This window comes from Chrysemys picta, chromosome 10, assembly GCF_011386835.1.
Source record: "Chrysemys picta bellii isolate R12L10 chromosome 10, ASM1138683v2, whole genome shotgun sequence".
NCBI lineage: Eukaryota > Metazoa > Chordata > Testudines > Emydidae > Chrysemys > Chrysemys picta.
The window spans coordinates 30,150,020-30,165,471 of NC_088800.1; the positions used below are offsets into that span (position 1 = coordinate 30,150,020).

Genomic DNA, 15,452 nt, shown 5'->3' on the forward strand with positions numbered 1-15,452 from the left:
TTGTGCCGAGATGCGGAAGGTTTTTAAATGTTTATTTTTCCTAGGACCGCCCGGGGAGTGGAGGGGGAGGGCAAGTGGGGCAATTTGCCCGAGGCTGCAGGGGCCCCCACGAGAATATAGTATTCTATAGTATTGCAACTTTTTTTCATGGAAGGGACCCCCAAAATTGCCCCAGGACCCCTGAATCCTCTGTGCGGCCCTGCTTGCTCTCGCCATGGTCAAAAATAGGCTGATGTCCTCCTGGAATTTGATATCCTTTTGGGCATACTGGAAAAAAACATCTGTTTTGAGAGGGTTGTTGGAGAGGACTAAATGGTATCTCTGAGTTCCTGATGGAATTATTATTTCAATGCGGTATAATTATAGAAGGTGTTATGCTGCCTGGAAGCTTCACTAGGCATCTTTTGTAGTTTTAAATCTAAATAAATATAAGTTTAATTTACCAATTTAGCCAACTAAAGAGAGATTATAGTCTATGTTTTGTTTAATTTTACACATTATACAAAGAATCATGTAAACATCACCTATAGAAGTTCAAGTTTCTATTCTTTATATGGTCATGAAATAAGAGCTCTGAATGTCCATATTTGAAATTCCTAGTATGTACATGCATTTAGAAATGCTTGCCACATATATGCTTCAGTTTTCTCTTACTCAAACGTCTGTGTCTTGGAGCATACATACACACTGGGTCACATAAAACAGCAGCATAGGAGAAATTGAACATGTATAACTGTCCATAAACCTGTTCTAAAGTATATCACATCTATCTCCTTCATTCTGGAACACCAAAAGAATTTTCAAAACAAGATTTCATCTTTCCCCCACAAAAGATGTATTTGTTTAACTGTAGACTTATAAATTATATGATTGTGGTTGGCTAACAGATAAGAAATTTTTGTCCCAATTAAGTAAAACCAAATGAGATTTATTCAGCATAGATTTTCTATAAAAAGCTTCCAAAAGCTAAAAAAAATTTAAGCACAGGTAGACAGGGCCGGCTCTAACTTTTTTGCTGCCCCAAGCAGCAAAAAAAAGTGCCACCCTCCGAGCCCCCCCCCCCGAGCGCCGCGCTGCGCCACCCCCCCAGCGCCGCCCCCTCGCCGAGTGCCGCGCCGCCGGAGCCCGCCCCCCCAGCCAAGTGCCGCTGGAACACACCCCCCCCCAGCGCCGCGCCCCGTGCCGCCCTCCCGCCGAGCGCTGCGCCGCCGGAACCCCGCCCCGAGCGCCGCGCCGCCGGAGCGCCCCCCCCCCCCCCGCGGAATGCCGCGCCGCGCTCCCCCCGCCGCCCCTTACCAGGTGCCGCCCCAAGCATGTGCTTGGTTGCCTGGTGCCTGGAGCCGGCCCTGCAGGTAGAGTTAAATCATTAGAGGTTTTTGAAGATGCCGTCACTGAAAAGTATAATCCTCTAAAACGAATATATATGTAAGAGGTACAAGTTCAAACTGAGTCATTGGCTCATTAAATACTTTCAAATGTCTCTAAAGCATTAGGGTTTTTTTTATCATACACGCATATAAACTGTGTGGGTCAGTGTGTACAAGGACACCATTTGTGTCATGCCTTTTTATCTTTTTTGATTCTGGAACACCTATCATAAGAATTTAGATTTACACTATATTTCCTTTTGAGGTTATTACTGGGGACAAAGGACATAAGCAATGTCTATGGCAAGTGACGTGCTGTGTTTCAACAGGAACAGATAGGTTTCTATCCAAATGTTTCTCCACCTTTATAAAATTCTGATCATTTAAAAATCCTGTGTAACTTTTAGCAGATATGCAATCCTTCTATAAAGGTTCTTTTTTCTGTGTTTGCATCTAATTTTCTATTTAGGTAGACCATTTTTCATATTATATGACTAATATTTCTACAATGTCTTTGAAGAATTACATGCTAGTGTCAAACTTCCAGTTACTATAGATAAAATAAAACTCTCTTCTGGTTCCCAGTATAAGTAGTATCTACTCATGAAGAAGATGACTGGTTAAAATGAAGAGTATACTCTGTCTCCTGCCTTATATCATTTCTAACTCAAAAGAAATGCTAGTAGCAAAAATGAAAACTCTCTCTCTCGCAATATAATTTCATCTATATATGAAAGCTAGAGTCCATCTGTAAAGTTGCAACTGCATAAAAGAAAAGAAAATTTTGATTTCCTATACATTTGTTTCAGAGTAGCAGCCGTGTTAGTCTGTATCCGCAAAAAGAAGAACAGGAGGACTTGTGGCACCTTAGAGACTAACAAATTTATTAGAGCATAAGCTTTCGTGGACTACAGCCCACTTCTTCGGATGCATATAGAATGGAACATATATTGAGGAGATATATATACACACATACAGAGAGCATAAATAGGTGGGAGTTGTCTTACCACCTCTGAGAGGCCAATTAATTAAGAGAAAAAAAACTTTTGAAGTGATAATCAAGCTAGCCGAGTACAGACAGACAGTTAGATAACAAGTGTGAGAGATTCAATGTTTGTAATGGCTCAACCATTCCCAGTCCTTATTTAAACCGGAGTTGATTGTGTCTAGTTTGCATATCAATTCTAGCTCAGCAGTTTCTCGTTGGAGTCTGTTTTTGAAGTTTTTCTGTTGTAATATAGCCACCCGCAGGTCTGTCACTGAATGACCAGACAGGTTAAAGTGTTCTCCCACTGGTTTTTGAGTATTTTGATTCCTGATGTCAGATTTGTGTGATTTCAAGATGAATTACGTAATTGAAGTAGGTAATTTGCTTGCTGGCAAATTTAAACTGAAAGATAAAGTTGAAGTCAAGCTGTAAAGCAGCTTGAGTGATTATACATAATTAAATTGAGCTGTCCACTGAAGTTTGAGAAGTATATCATTTAATATGTGCTCGAGGCTAGGGAAACAATCAACAGGTGTGGGTTCCTATGATATTTCCTGATTTGTTTTGTCATAATTCAATATTTTCTTTAAAAATCAGAAATTCTTTTAATTTACTAAAAGAAGATTAAATGGTTGCGGCGTGCATATAATGCCCAAATTTCAGCTGCCTTTTTTTGCCCAATAGTGGAAAATTTTATAATGTCATAAAATTACAGTAAAATTACATTTTGAAACATGAAAATCACACACTATGAAATCATAAGAAAATTCAGAGGACATTTAGAGGATGATTCAACTCCCACTGAAGTCAATAGCTCTTTCGTTGACTTTATTGGGAGTTGGCTAAAGCCCAGGAGAGAATCTAGGCCATTTTATAAGATTACATTTGACCATTCTTAAATACCAATAATTACTTTGGGGGCTAGATAGAATCATATAAATGTAGGTCATCCAGTCCACCATCCTGCACTGAGAAGACCATCCCTGACAGGTGTTTGTCTAACTTGTTCTTAAAAATCTCCAATGATAAGGATTCCACAACCTCCTTTGGAAACCTATTTCTTATAGTTAAAAGATTCTCCTAATATCTAACCTAAATCTCTCTAGCTAAAGACTAAGCCCATTACTTCTTGTCCTGCCTTCAGTGGATATGGAGAACAGTTGATCACCAGTAACTTTATAACATGCCGTAATGTATTTTAAGACTGTTATCTGGTCCCACCCTCAGTCTTCTTTTCTCAGGACTAAACATGCCCAGTTTTTTAAATTTTTCCTCATAGATTTTCTGAACCTTTTATCATTGTTGTTGCTCTTCTCTCAATTCCAATTTGTCCATGTCTTTCCTAAAGTATGGTGCACAAAACTGGACTCAGTACTCAAACTGAGTCCTCACCAATGCCAGGTAGAGCAGGACAATTGCCTCTTTTGTCTTACGTGGGATACTCCTGTTAATACACCCCAGAAAGATAGTAACCTTTTTTGCAACTACATTGCATTATTGGCTCATATTCAATTTGTGATCCACTATGACCCCAGATCCTTTTCAGCAGTACTACTGCTTACCAACTTATTCCCCATTTTGCATTGTGCATTTGTTTTTTTTTACCTAAGTGTAGTACTTTGCACTTATCTTCATTGAATTTCATCATGTTGATTTTAGACCAATTTTCCAGTTTGTTAAGGTTGTGTTAAATTCTAATCCTGGCCTCCAGAGTGCTTGCAACCCCTCCCAGCTTGGTGTCATTTGCAAATTTTATAAGTATATTCTCCACCCCATTAGCCAAGTCATTAATGAAAATGTTGAATATTAGTGGGCCCAGGACTGACCCACACTAGATATATCTTTCTACTTGGACAGCAAACCATTGATAATTACACTTTGAGTGTGGTATTTCAAAGAGTTATTCATCCACCTTATAGTAATTTCATCTAGACCACATTTCCCTAGTTTGTTTATGAGAATGTCACATGGGACTGTGTCAAAAGCCTAACTAAAATCAAGATGTATCACCTCTACTGCTTTCCCCACCCCCACCCCCCATTCCACTAGGCCAGTAACCCTGTCAAAGAAGGCAAGTAGGTTGGTTTGGCATTATTTGTTCTTGACAAATCCATGTTGGCTATTACTTATCACCCTGTTGTGCTCTAGGTGTTTACAAATTGATTGTTTAATAATCTGTTCAATATGTTTCCAGGATACAAGTTAGACTAATTGGTCTATAATTTCCCGGTCCTTTTTTGTTCCTCCTTTTAAAGATAGGTGTACTCGTTTGCCCTTTTCTGTGTGTCTGGGACCTCATCATCTTCTATGACTTTTCTAAGATAATTGCTAACGTTTCCGAGATTGCTTCAGCTAGTTACTTAAGTATGCTATGTTTCATTTAATCACGCCTTGCTGAGTTTAATATATTTAATTTACCTGAATATTGTTTAAACTGTTCTTTCCCTATTCCGGCTTGTGTTCCTTCCCAACAATGTTAATTGTATTAAGCATTTGATCACAATTAATCTTCTCAATTTTAAGTAGTGAACTTACACTTTCCTTTGTCTTTCTCTTGCTCCTGATGTATTTATAGAACCGCTTCTTATTGTCTCATATCCCATGCTATGTACCTTAGACTTTTTTGTCTGATTTTGTCCCTATATGCTGGTGCTATAATTGGCCATTTATCAGTTTCCACTTTTTGTAGGATTTCTTTTTGTTGTTCAGGTCATTAAAGAGCTCCTGATGGAGCTATATTGACCTCTTACTATTTGTCCTATCTTTCCTTCACATTGGGATAGTTTGCTGTCGCATCCTTAATATTGTCACTTTGAGAGACTGCCAACACTCCTGAAACCCCTTTCCCCTTAGATTTTCTTCCCATGGGACCTTACCCTACCAGTTATCTGAGTTCAAGGTCTCCTTTTTAAAGTCTATTGTCTTTATTCTGCTGCTCTCGTGGCTTTCTTTTCTTAGAATCATAAAATCTTTCATTTCATGATAACTTTTATCCAATCTTCAAATGCACAACCAATTCCTCCCCGTTAATCAGTAAAATGGCTGTTTCCCTGCTTATTTCCTCCACCTTCTGAAACAAGAAGTTATCCTCAATACATTCCAAGAATTTATTGGAGATTTTATGTTTTGCCATATTATTTTGTCAACAGATGTCTGGGTAGTTAAAGTTGCCCTTTGGTACCAGGTATTGTGTTTGGGTATTTCTGTTGTTTGTTCTAGAAATGCCTTCTCCAGATTTGGTGGTCTGTAATAGCCCTTACCATGACATCAACTCTGTTTCCCCACCCTCTTTTATATTCAACCAGAGATCTACCTCTCATCTCCTTCTGGACTTCAGAACAAGTGTGTATATTCCTGATGTATAATGCAATACCACTTCCCCTTTTCCCCTGCCTGTCTGCCTTGAATAAATTATACCACTCTGTACAAATATTCCAGTTATGAGATGTATGCCAGTTAAGTCATGAATTAGCTTAGGTACTAATACTTTTACTTCCTTCTGTTTACTCCCCATCCTCCTTGTATTTAAGGCATTGAACAGATTGCCCCACTGTTTCCTCTCTCGTTGCTCCTATGACCCTATTTTAATTTTCCATCATCACCACCTCTGAAATTCTATTCCTCTGTTAAGGTCACTTTTAAAATATCTACCTGTGGGCTTTTGTCACCGGTCCCTTTGAACCTTGTTTAAAGCCTTTGTCACTAAATTGTGTGTCAGTGTCAAAAGATGCTTTTCCCCTTCTTGGTAATGTGGACCCCATCTCTTCCTAACTGTCCTCCTTCCCAGAATAACTTTTTATATAATACATGATACAATAATCTTGATCATCATCCTCTTGCAAACGCCTATTGATGTCAGGATTTGACCCTGAGTGAGTGTAAAGGGTGAAGGTTAACATTTTTAATATGAATAATATGAGCACATAGTGGAAGAAAAAAGCAATAATGAAATTTTATTCATATACACAAATAAGCATGAAATAACCATGAAAAAATCTTTTATAAATGTATAAATTTCTTTTCCATTATACATACACACACATACACACATATATATAAACAATATCATGTAGATTATATTATTCTTAGGCTCCAAATTTCTAACAGCCCCTTCAGAATTGGAGCATCCCCAAAGGCTGGTAAGTCTTTCCTACCTCACACTGCAGGGGCTGCAGCTTCTGGGTTGGGGAGCAAGTCTCCGTGCTGCTGGTTGCAGTGACCAATCAGATGAGAAAGGGATGGGGCCACCACCCTCCCTGGCTGGAGCAACATTAGGGCCAACAGGAAAAAAAACTCCAAAACTCAATGCCTGGAGCTCTCAAGCCAGGACAGTAGGTTCTGGGGGGCCAACCAGAATCCCTGACAGTTGGGAGGGATATGATTGTTTCAAATAACTATTTTGAAAAAGTACTTGCAGATAAAGCAAGTTACTTATTCTTTGAGTGCCTTTTAAAATATACCTAAATACAAGTACTAAGTACAGAATACATAAAGTATTCTAAGTACATGTATGGTACTTAAGTACATGGGAACCAGGGCTGGCTCCAGGCACCAGCGGAGCAAGCTCGTACTTGGGGCAGCAGATTCTGAGGGGCGGCATTCCGTCCAATCCTAGGGTGGCACGGCCGCCTTTTTTTTGTTTGTTTGTTTGTTTTTCTTTTGTTTCGCCAACAACTTTCAGTGCGCCACTGTAGGGGGCGGAAGAGGGGAGCGCCCTGCTGGAAGCGGGCTGTGCCAGCCGGTGCCAGGTCTGCAGCAAGCCCGGCAGCCCGCGTCCTTCCCTCCCCACCAACTGCCGACAATTCACTTGCAGGCTGGGTGCAGCCGCTGCCCGCCCAGAGGCACCGAAAATTTGCCCCTGTGTTTTGTTTTGTTTTTTGATTCGCACCCTGGTTGTGGTTTGTTTTTTGTTTTTGTTTTTGTTTTTTTTTTGCTTGGGGCGGCAAAAAAAACAGAGCTGGCCCTGATGGGACCACTGCTTCATGGGTCCTTATGCTTTTTACAAAATTAAGCACTAAAAATACCTTTTCAAAGTTGAATATGAGCTGTATAATTCTTCCTCATTGGGTTTATGGGGGTGTGATTAAGGTGCAGTGGGAATTCCCTATCAAGACATACTTTTGTATAAGAACAAAAGGTCTTCATTAATCTGCCTAAGGTTAAGCCTGCTGTGGCCTCCTTAGTAAAGGGCATAGTTGTCGCATAGTATTCCTGCCAAATCCACAGATGGAATAAGATCATCGCTTAGCATTATCCTGGAGAGTATCTACTGCAGTCTCTTGTTGTGGAGGTGTACTGATGCTGAGAAGCCATTCTGAGTGTGTGTTTAAAAAAAAATCCTACTGTATACTGGGTTTTCCCAGCAGCCTTTTTAGGACTAATTTGCTATACGTTCAAAATTTCCAAGGACATGTCAGACGGAAACTATGGCTCCACTTGCTGAAATCAGAATTGTAAACTGATAGCTTTACAAATATTCTATTGGTAAGTTCTTTGGGGAACATAGAGACAAAGCGATTACTGAGTCTTCAGAAATTAAGTCCCACCTCCTTCTGGTGAGAGAACCTTCAAACTATTTTATTTAGCAGGTGTTCCCTGTGAAGTCTCTGCTTCTCCGGGTTCCAGCGTAGCGATTACACATTTGGAGGAGGTCATTGCTGTGTTTCCTGAGATTTAGAAGACCGTGGCTGGGATTCTCTGGGAAATCATCCACTTCAAAAAACTTGTTTTGATTTTGGGTTTCCCAGATCTGGGCCAATTCCCCCCTCTCTGAAGGGCCCTTCAGGGTGGACCATCATCTGAGAGTGAACCACCTCAGAAAATGGGTGCTTGAGATAATATAACAGAACTCCCTCATTGTCCCAGAGGCAAATTTAGCCTTTCCCTTAAGTAAATTTATATAACCCATTACTCTCAGTAAGGTCCTTTATGTAATCGGAGAGGAAGGATGCAGTAGTCCATGTCCTACATTTTGGAACAATAGAATGAGTTGTGTGGAGAGACACATTTTGGAAAGGGCACAAGATTTTTTGTGGTACAAAGAGAAACAACAGCATGCAGTCCATTTTGGCTCTCAGGTCTCTCAATTCCATAATTAGAGCAATATTCCAGGTGGAAATATTGAGATCCATCACTACAGCATTATCTTCTGAAAATTTCAGAATATGAGAATAAACCTCCTGGAAATCTACTGAAGATATGATTAGGGAGAATCACCTAATCACTTCAGCTTCTACTATAACATGAAGCATTTTCAATACAGAGTACTGCCTTTTTGGACTCCTTACTTCTACACAGGTATTCACAAAATCATGTCTTTCCTCACTTGAAGTGAAAGGGATACATGTCTACCCTTGTCTGGACAATGTTCTTTTCAGCCATCACTAAAAGCCTTCAATAAATGGCTTTGAGCAAACAAATGGAGGCGCCAATTACAGCCCTCATGAAACTCCAGCTTTAAGCTGTTGCCCAAGACTATCTTTATTTCAAGAGCGAGATGGGAAAAGAGAGTGTATGATTTGCCAAACATTAGCACACCTCTCCTAAGATAAAATCTCTGACTCAGCTCCTGCATTAATCATGGATGACTGTGTTAGTCCTGGGTCTCATGTGGGTATCCAGCACAAATCTTGCTTTGCTTCCAGTCAGCAATTGGAAAATTAGTATATAAAGATCTTGGTCCAGATACAGTACTAGCATCTGTTGGTGAAATCATTTTTAACCTACCTGAGGTCAGGTCCAGGAGAGAAGCTGGTTATCAGTTATCAGTACCGTGTAGGGGGGACATGTCTGGACTTTCATATCACTATGGGTTGTGACCCAAGGAGGAGACATGACGTATAACCTGTCTCAAGCTATGAACAATCAGACTCAGTTCTTTATTTCCAACTATTATTGTTCAGAAACATGGTGCGTCTATAACTGCTAAGAAGACAGAAAACTTCAGCGCTGCTTTAAGAAATAACCTCATTCATGTCCTAGGCAGAATCTCTCTATTCCTGAGAGTAGTACATCAAGAAAGTAATTCAGGGTCAGCTGTTGGAAACAAAGAAATGCAGTCTAGATTCGCTAATCTTTTGATGTATTGTAGGCCAGGTTGGAATCCTTTGATGTACCAATTTGCATCCAAATCCAGTTGGAAAACCAAGTTTCTCTTGCTCATTTAGTTCCCTTTTGAACATAAGAAAGGCCCTACCGGGTCAGACCAAAGGTCCATCTAGCCCAGTATCCTGTCTACTGACAGTGGCCAATGCAAGGTGCCCCAGAGGGAGTGAACCTAACAGGCAATGATCAAGTGATCTCTCTCCTGCCATCCATCTCCACCCTCTGACAGACAGAGGCTAGGGACACCATTCCTTACCCGTCCTGGCTAATAGCCATTAATGGACTTAACCACCAATAAATTAATGGAGATATCCCATCTCCTAGAACTAGAAGGGACCTTGAAAGGTCATCAAGTCCAGCCCCCTGCCTTCACTAGCAGGACCAAGTACTGATTTTGCCCCAGATCCCTAAGTGGCCCCCCTCAAGGATTGAACTCACAACCCTGGGTTTAGCAGGCTAATGCTCAAACCACTGAGCTATCCCTCCCCCTGTGAAAAAAGAGGATGTGGTCTTCTTATCTCAGAAGTGGGCTCCTCCTTATGACTTTTTTCCAATCAGCCCCTGAGGGTAAAGATGATGAAGATTGTGAAGAATTAGGCCACAGTGATTGTAATCACCTTCTCATTAACCTTCAGGTCTCCGTTCTCAGATCTGGTTTAGATATATCTGGAACCTCCTCTCGATCTCCCAACACATGCACTTGCATACACAAAACATAGAGTAACGGGGACGTATCCTGAACCAATATACAGAGCTGCTTAATCTGCCATATGGAAAGCTGAGAGGAAGGAACACTACACTCACGTATTTTAAGAAGGTGATAAACACCCTGTTAGTATCTCAGAGAAAATTCACAAATGCTATCTATATATTACTTGAGTATTGGATGCTGGTGTTACAAGAAATACATCAAGGCAGAGTCATCTGATGCAAAGGACACTGAGGTGTTTTATTTTTTAACATGATTTCCTTCTACATTGTCGAAGGCTAACACTTTTTGGAATGACAAGATAACTTCAGGCATGTTGCACTTTGAGAAACCCATGAGAATCTTTCATTATGGACAAATCATAGATTCTTGGATTATCACTCTTATCAGTTCTTTGGCAAAATGTAGATTCCTGTCATGATCTTGGTCTGTGGGTTACAAGTCTTAATAAAAATCACCTTTCAACTTCACAGATGGTAGATTTCTCACTGAAGGTAACTTGCCTACTTGCCACCTCCCCATCCAAAAGTGTTTCAGAGCTTGGCGTGTTCTCAGTGAAACCTCAATTATGTTCTGTGAAACACTGTAGTTCTGTTAGCTATCCAGACCTCTATCCCCACGGTCATCACAGTTTTCCTGATACAATAGGAAGTGATATTGTTGCCTTTCTCATTGAATCCAGACATCCTAAGGAAGTAGAAATGCATATGTTAGATATGGACATAGCTTACAGAGGAATAAAGCTGTATATAGCAGATAATTCAGAGCTTTCAGATATAACTCTTCTCATTACTATGCTGTGATGGGGTATATCAGGCCCTTCCATGCCACCTGCTGGAGGCCCTGCGGACCTACCACACCCAGCCCCAGTAAGGAGCAGCAGAGGTGGGTCCTCCAGGCCTGCCTAGAGAGGCTGCATAGAAGCAGTCAATCAGAGCATAGCAGACTCAGATAAAAGGAGCTGTAGGGAGATCAGTTCTTGGCTGATATCAGAAGAGCAAGGAAGGGTGCTTTGCTCTGCTCTAGCCAGAGTTGCTAGAGCAGAGTTCTAGGGTTACAATTCTCAGGTCTCCTCATTCCCTGGGAATGAGAGGACCTGAGAATTGTAACCCTAAGGTAACAAGAAAGGAAATGGACTATGTGGGAAAAGGCCCAGGGAATAGCAGCAGTAAACTGGAGGCACTGGTATATGGCTGCTGTGTGTAAAGTCCCTGGGTTGGCACCCAGAGTAGTGGTAGGCTTGGGTCTCCACAGTACTGCAGTGGCCTAAGCCCTGGAAAGGGGAAATGGCTAGTTTAAAAAGCCCAAGAAAAGGGGCTAGATTTAAAAGGCCCACAGACAGGGCTTAATTCTGTTGTGGGGATAAACCGACAGTCCCGGCTGGACTTTACTAAAAGCCTGAGAAAGGAGCTAGACGCAAAGGACCCGGAGACCGGGCTGAAGACCCTAGTGATGGACCTTCTTCAGATGGACCTGTGATACTATTAGCATAACATTCCCAGCAGCAAAAAAATAAAGAAATTGCCATATCAGATCACACCAGAGAGCCATGTAGTCTAGTATCCTGTCTCTGAGGCCATGTTTATGTGGTGGAATAATGTGCTTTAGAGTGGTATGATTTCGTACGTACACTAACATGTTGCACATTGTTTGATCCATGTAGACCCTGCTTGTGTGCACTAAAAGTTCTCTAGTGTGCTTTAACATAGTACTGTTTCACACAGCACCAAAAATATCTGTGTGCAGGTGAGTGGGCTTCATTACTACAGTACATATAAAAGCTGTCATATAACTTTATGGGTCCAATTCTGCTCTCAAATACATGCGCGTAAGCCTCATTAATTTTAATGGGTGTTGCATCTGTGTCTATCCCAGCAGAAACTATCCCTGTGAGTCCTTTTTACTACAGCTTTTTCCTCAGTACAGTTGTCTGTGTGAACGGTGATGAGCTGCTAAAAAATTAACAACTGGTTCCCTCCTCCTCACCCCACGAGAGGGTCGTGCCCCCCCCCGCCCCCGGGACTCCTGCCCATCCAACCCCCCACATTCCTTCACGCCCCCCCCCGGGACCCGTGTCCCATCCACCCCCCCTTCCCTGTCCCCTGACTGCCCCCTGCCACCCCATCCAACCCCTCCTCTCATTCCTGATGGCCCCTGGGACCCCTGCCTCATCCAACCACCCCTTCTCTCTGTCCCCGACTGCCCCTGGAACCCCTGCCCCTAACTGCCCCCCACCACCCCATTCAACCCCTGCCCCTTCCTGACTGCCCCCCCAGGACCCTTGCCCCCATTCAATCCCACTGTTCCCTGCCCTCTGTCCGCCCCGACCCCTATCCACCCCCCCCGAACTCCCCTGCCTTCTATCCAACACCTCCTCCCTGCTCCACACAACCCCCCAGCCCCACCATACCCACCACTGTGCAGACCCTCTCCCAGCCACACAACTCCCCTGCTACACAGCCACCCCGCAACACACAACTCTGTTCGCACACACTATACACACGCGTCCCCACTACACAGCTGCACTCCCCAAACTACACAATGCTCTAAGCCGAGGGATGGGGGGAGGCAGGGGCCCAGGCAAATTGCCCCACACATTCCCCGCCCCCCCTCTTGCCAGTAGCCTGGAGGCTGGAGCTCAGCAGCTGAGCTGGCCACGCTGTGGCTCTGAGGGGGGAGGAGGGAAGACAACATGATCCTCGCGGGGGCCCGGGGCAAATTGCCCTGCCCTGCCCTCCCCCCCCCGGGCAGCCCTGGAGAGCTTGCAGCAGCCCCCCTTACCTTGCTGGCAGCAGCAGGACGACTCGGGAGCTCAGCTCAGCTGCCCAGCGTGCAGGTGTGTCTGTGAGTCACCACCTGTGGCTGGTCATGCTGCAGCTCTAGGGGGTGGGGAAGCAGGGGCGGGGCCGGTGGAGCCTCAGCCTCCCCAGCTGGGAATCCTGGGAGCAACAGGAGGCCCGTGGAAAGGAATTCTTTGCCTATCCCCCGGCCCTTTAACAAGTGGTTCTCTAGCTGCCTCTAATTTTAGCAGCCGGTTCTTGCGAACCGGTGAGAACCGGCTCCAGCTCATCACTGTGTGTGAATCAAAAGTTCCTCAGAAATATGATTATTTTGGAATTTGCCATATTACAGCCCACGAGACATGTATTTGCCACACAAATTTTCTTGTATTGAAATGGCTTATGTAATATAGATATAATTTTAGAAATAATAGTGCTATTTACCTAACAGATATTTTCTTCACAGTGACAAAGGTTTCAGTATTTTGATGTTATAGTCTTCTGAGAAATCAAGTAATTGCTAATTAATAGGAAATAATATGCTGGGAAAGACTGATGCGAAATGTCTGCATATCTGACCTTTCCAACCTGCCTCTCTCTGATTTGGCTTCTCTCAGGAGAGTGTGGTGGTGCTAGTCTATTTATGTCTTTTGATTCCTTTCCTTATCAGATGCTACATTAAAGGGAAACTGAGACAGTGTGAACAACAGTGTGCACCTTTATTTTCTCAAGTTATTCTGCTACAGCTGTTGTTGAAGCTTCTTTGAGGCCTCTATTTGTGCTAGAGGAGAATCATTACTGCAATGTGATATTTCAAAAAATTGTGTGTGTGTGTCTGGAACAAAAGGATATAAATTGGCCATTAAGAAGTTTAGGCTTGAAATTAGACAAAGGTTTCTAACCATCAAAGAAGCGAAGTTTTGGAACAGCCTTCCAAGGGGAGCAGCAGGGTCAAAAAACCTAACTGACTTCAAGACTCAGCTTGATAAATTTATGGAAGGGATGGTATTATGAGACTGCCTCCAATGGCATGTAGCCGATCTGCAACTGCTAGCAGTAATATCTCCAACAGCCAGTGATGGGACACTAGATGGGGAAGTCTCTGAGTTACTATAGAGAGTTCTCTCCCAAGTGTCTGGCTGGTGCATCTTACCCACATGCTCAGGGTCTAACTGATCGCCACATTTGGAGTCAGAAAAGAATTTTCCCCTGGGTCAGATTGGCAGAGACCTTGGGGGGTTTTCACCTTCCTCTGCAGCATGGGGCCTGGGTCACTTATGGGTTTAAACTAGTGTAAATGGTGATTCTCTGTAAGTGGAAGTCTTTAAACCATGATTTGAGGACTTCAGTAACTCAGCCAGAGGTTTGGGGTCTATTACAGGAGTGGTTGGGTTAGATATGCAGGATGCAATGTGCAGGATGTCAGATTACATGATCATGATGGTCCCTTCTGACCTTAAAATCTATGAGTGAGAGTGAGAGAAAAAATGAATCTGTTAACCAGCTACTATGGAAATATGTGTGGGCTCTGCTGTATATAAGCCTTCTAAAATAATAAACAAGATGTTTCTTTTAATTTGTTTGTTTCTGGTTGCCTGCATTTAACCTGCTGTTTCCCCTGAAATATATTTCCCTATGTACAAACCAATAATATAAAAACATGTTTTTCAGTTGCCACGAAGCCTTGTTGAGACAGGGTCTTTTCAGTTGGTATTAAAAAGAGTTGTAATGATTTTACTCCTGGGGGAATTCTGCGCCACTGTGCATGTGCGGAATTTATGTCCCCCGCAAATTTCTTTGCTTGCTCGCAGAAAAAATGACTTTCTGACAGGGAAGCAAAGGGAAGCCACAAGAGCGGTCATGCAACCCTCCCGAGCTGTATGTTTCAGGTGTCCAGGGCAGCCGGCAGAGAGATAAATCACTATGGGGTAGGAGGCAGGACTGGGGAACACCCAGCTGGTGGCTCCTACCCTGCGCTAGGCTCAGCTGCTAGGCTGGGCTGGGGAGGATGAGACTTCCTCTTCCCCTGCATGACATCCAGGGCCAGGTCAGACTCACCCCCAGATTTCTCCCCCAGCTGGAGGAAGCTCTGCAAACTCCCCCTCCCTGCACCCATTGCTCCTCAGCTGCAGGGGGAGGGATCCCTGTACAGGGAGCTGCTCCCCCATCTGCCCAATCCCTGTGCATTCTGCCCCCCCCATCTAGCCCCTCCTGCCAAGCTCTATACCCCCACACCCAGACTCTCGTCCCCACTGAGCCCCCACCACCTTCACCTGGACTCCCCCTGCAGAGTCTCATTACAATTGTACCCAGAACCTCTCCCACCCCAGAAAGCCTCTGTGCATCCAGATCCCCCCTGCACCCAGATCCCCCACTGAACTGCCTCCACTCAGATTGCACCACACAGAATCCTCTAAGCCTACACCTGGATCTCCCCACACTAAGTTCCTCCACACTTGGATCCTGCCTTACTGAGCCTGCCTGCCCACACCTGGTGCACCTGA

At 43.4% G+C, this 15,452-nt stretch overlaps 1 protein-coding gene and 1 long non-coding RNA gene across 6 annotated transcripts in view; one reads left to right on the forward strand and one right to left on the reverse strand.

The window, feature by feature from the left end:
* ENTREP2 (endosomal transmembrane epsin interactor 2) overlaps nucleotides 1-15,452 on the forward strand; it is a 407,682-nt gene that overhangs the window by 216,215 nt on the left and 176,015 nt on the right. The window lies entirely within an intron of this gene.
* On the reverse strand, nucleotides 10,383-13,169 carry LOC122174029 (uncharacterized). Its single transcript, XR_006175300.2, has 2 exons — nucleotides 12,950-13,169; nucleotides 10,383-10,855 (listed from the first exon to the last, which is right to left on the reverse strand). It is a non-coding gene; the product is annotated as an uncharacterized LOC122174029 (long non-coding RNA).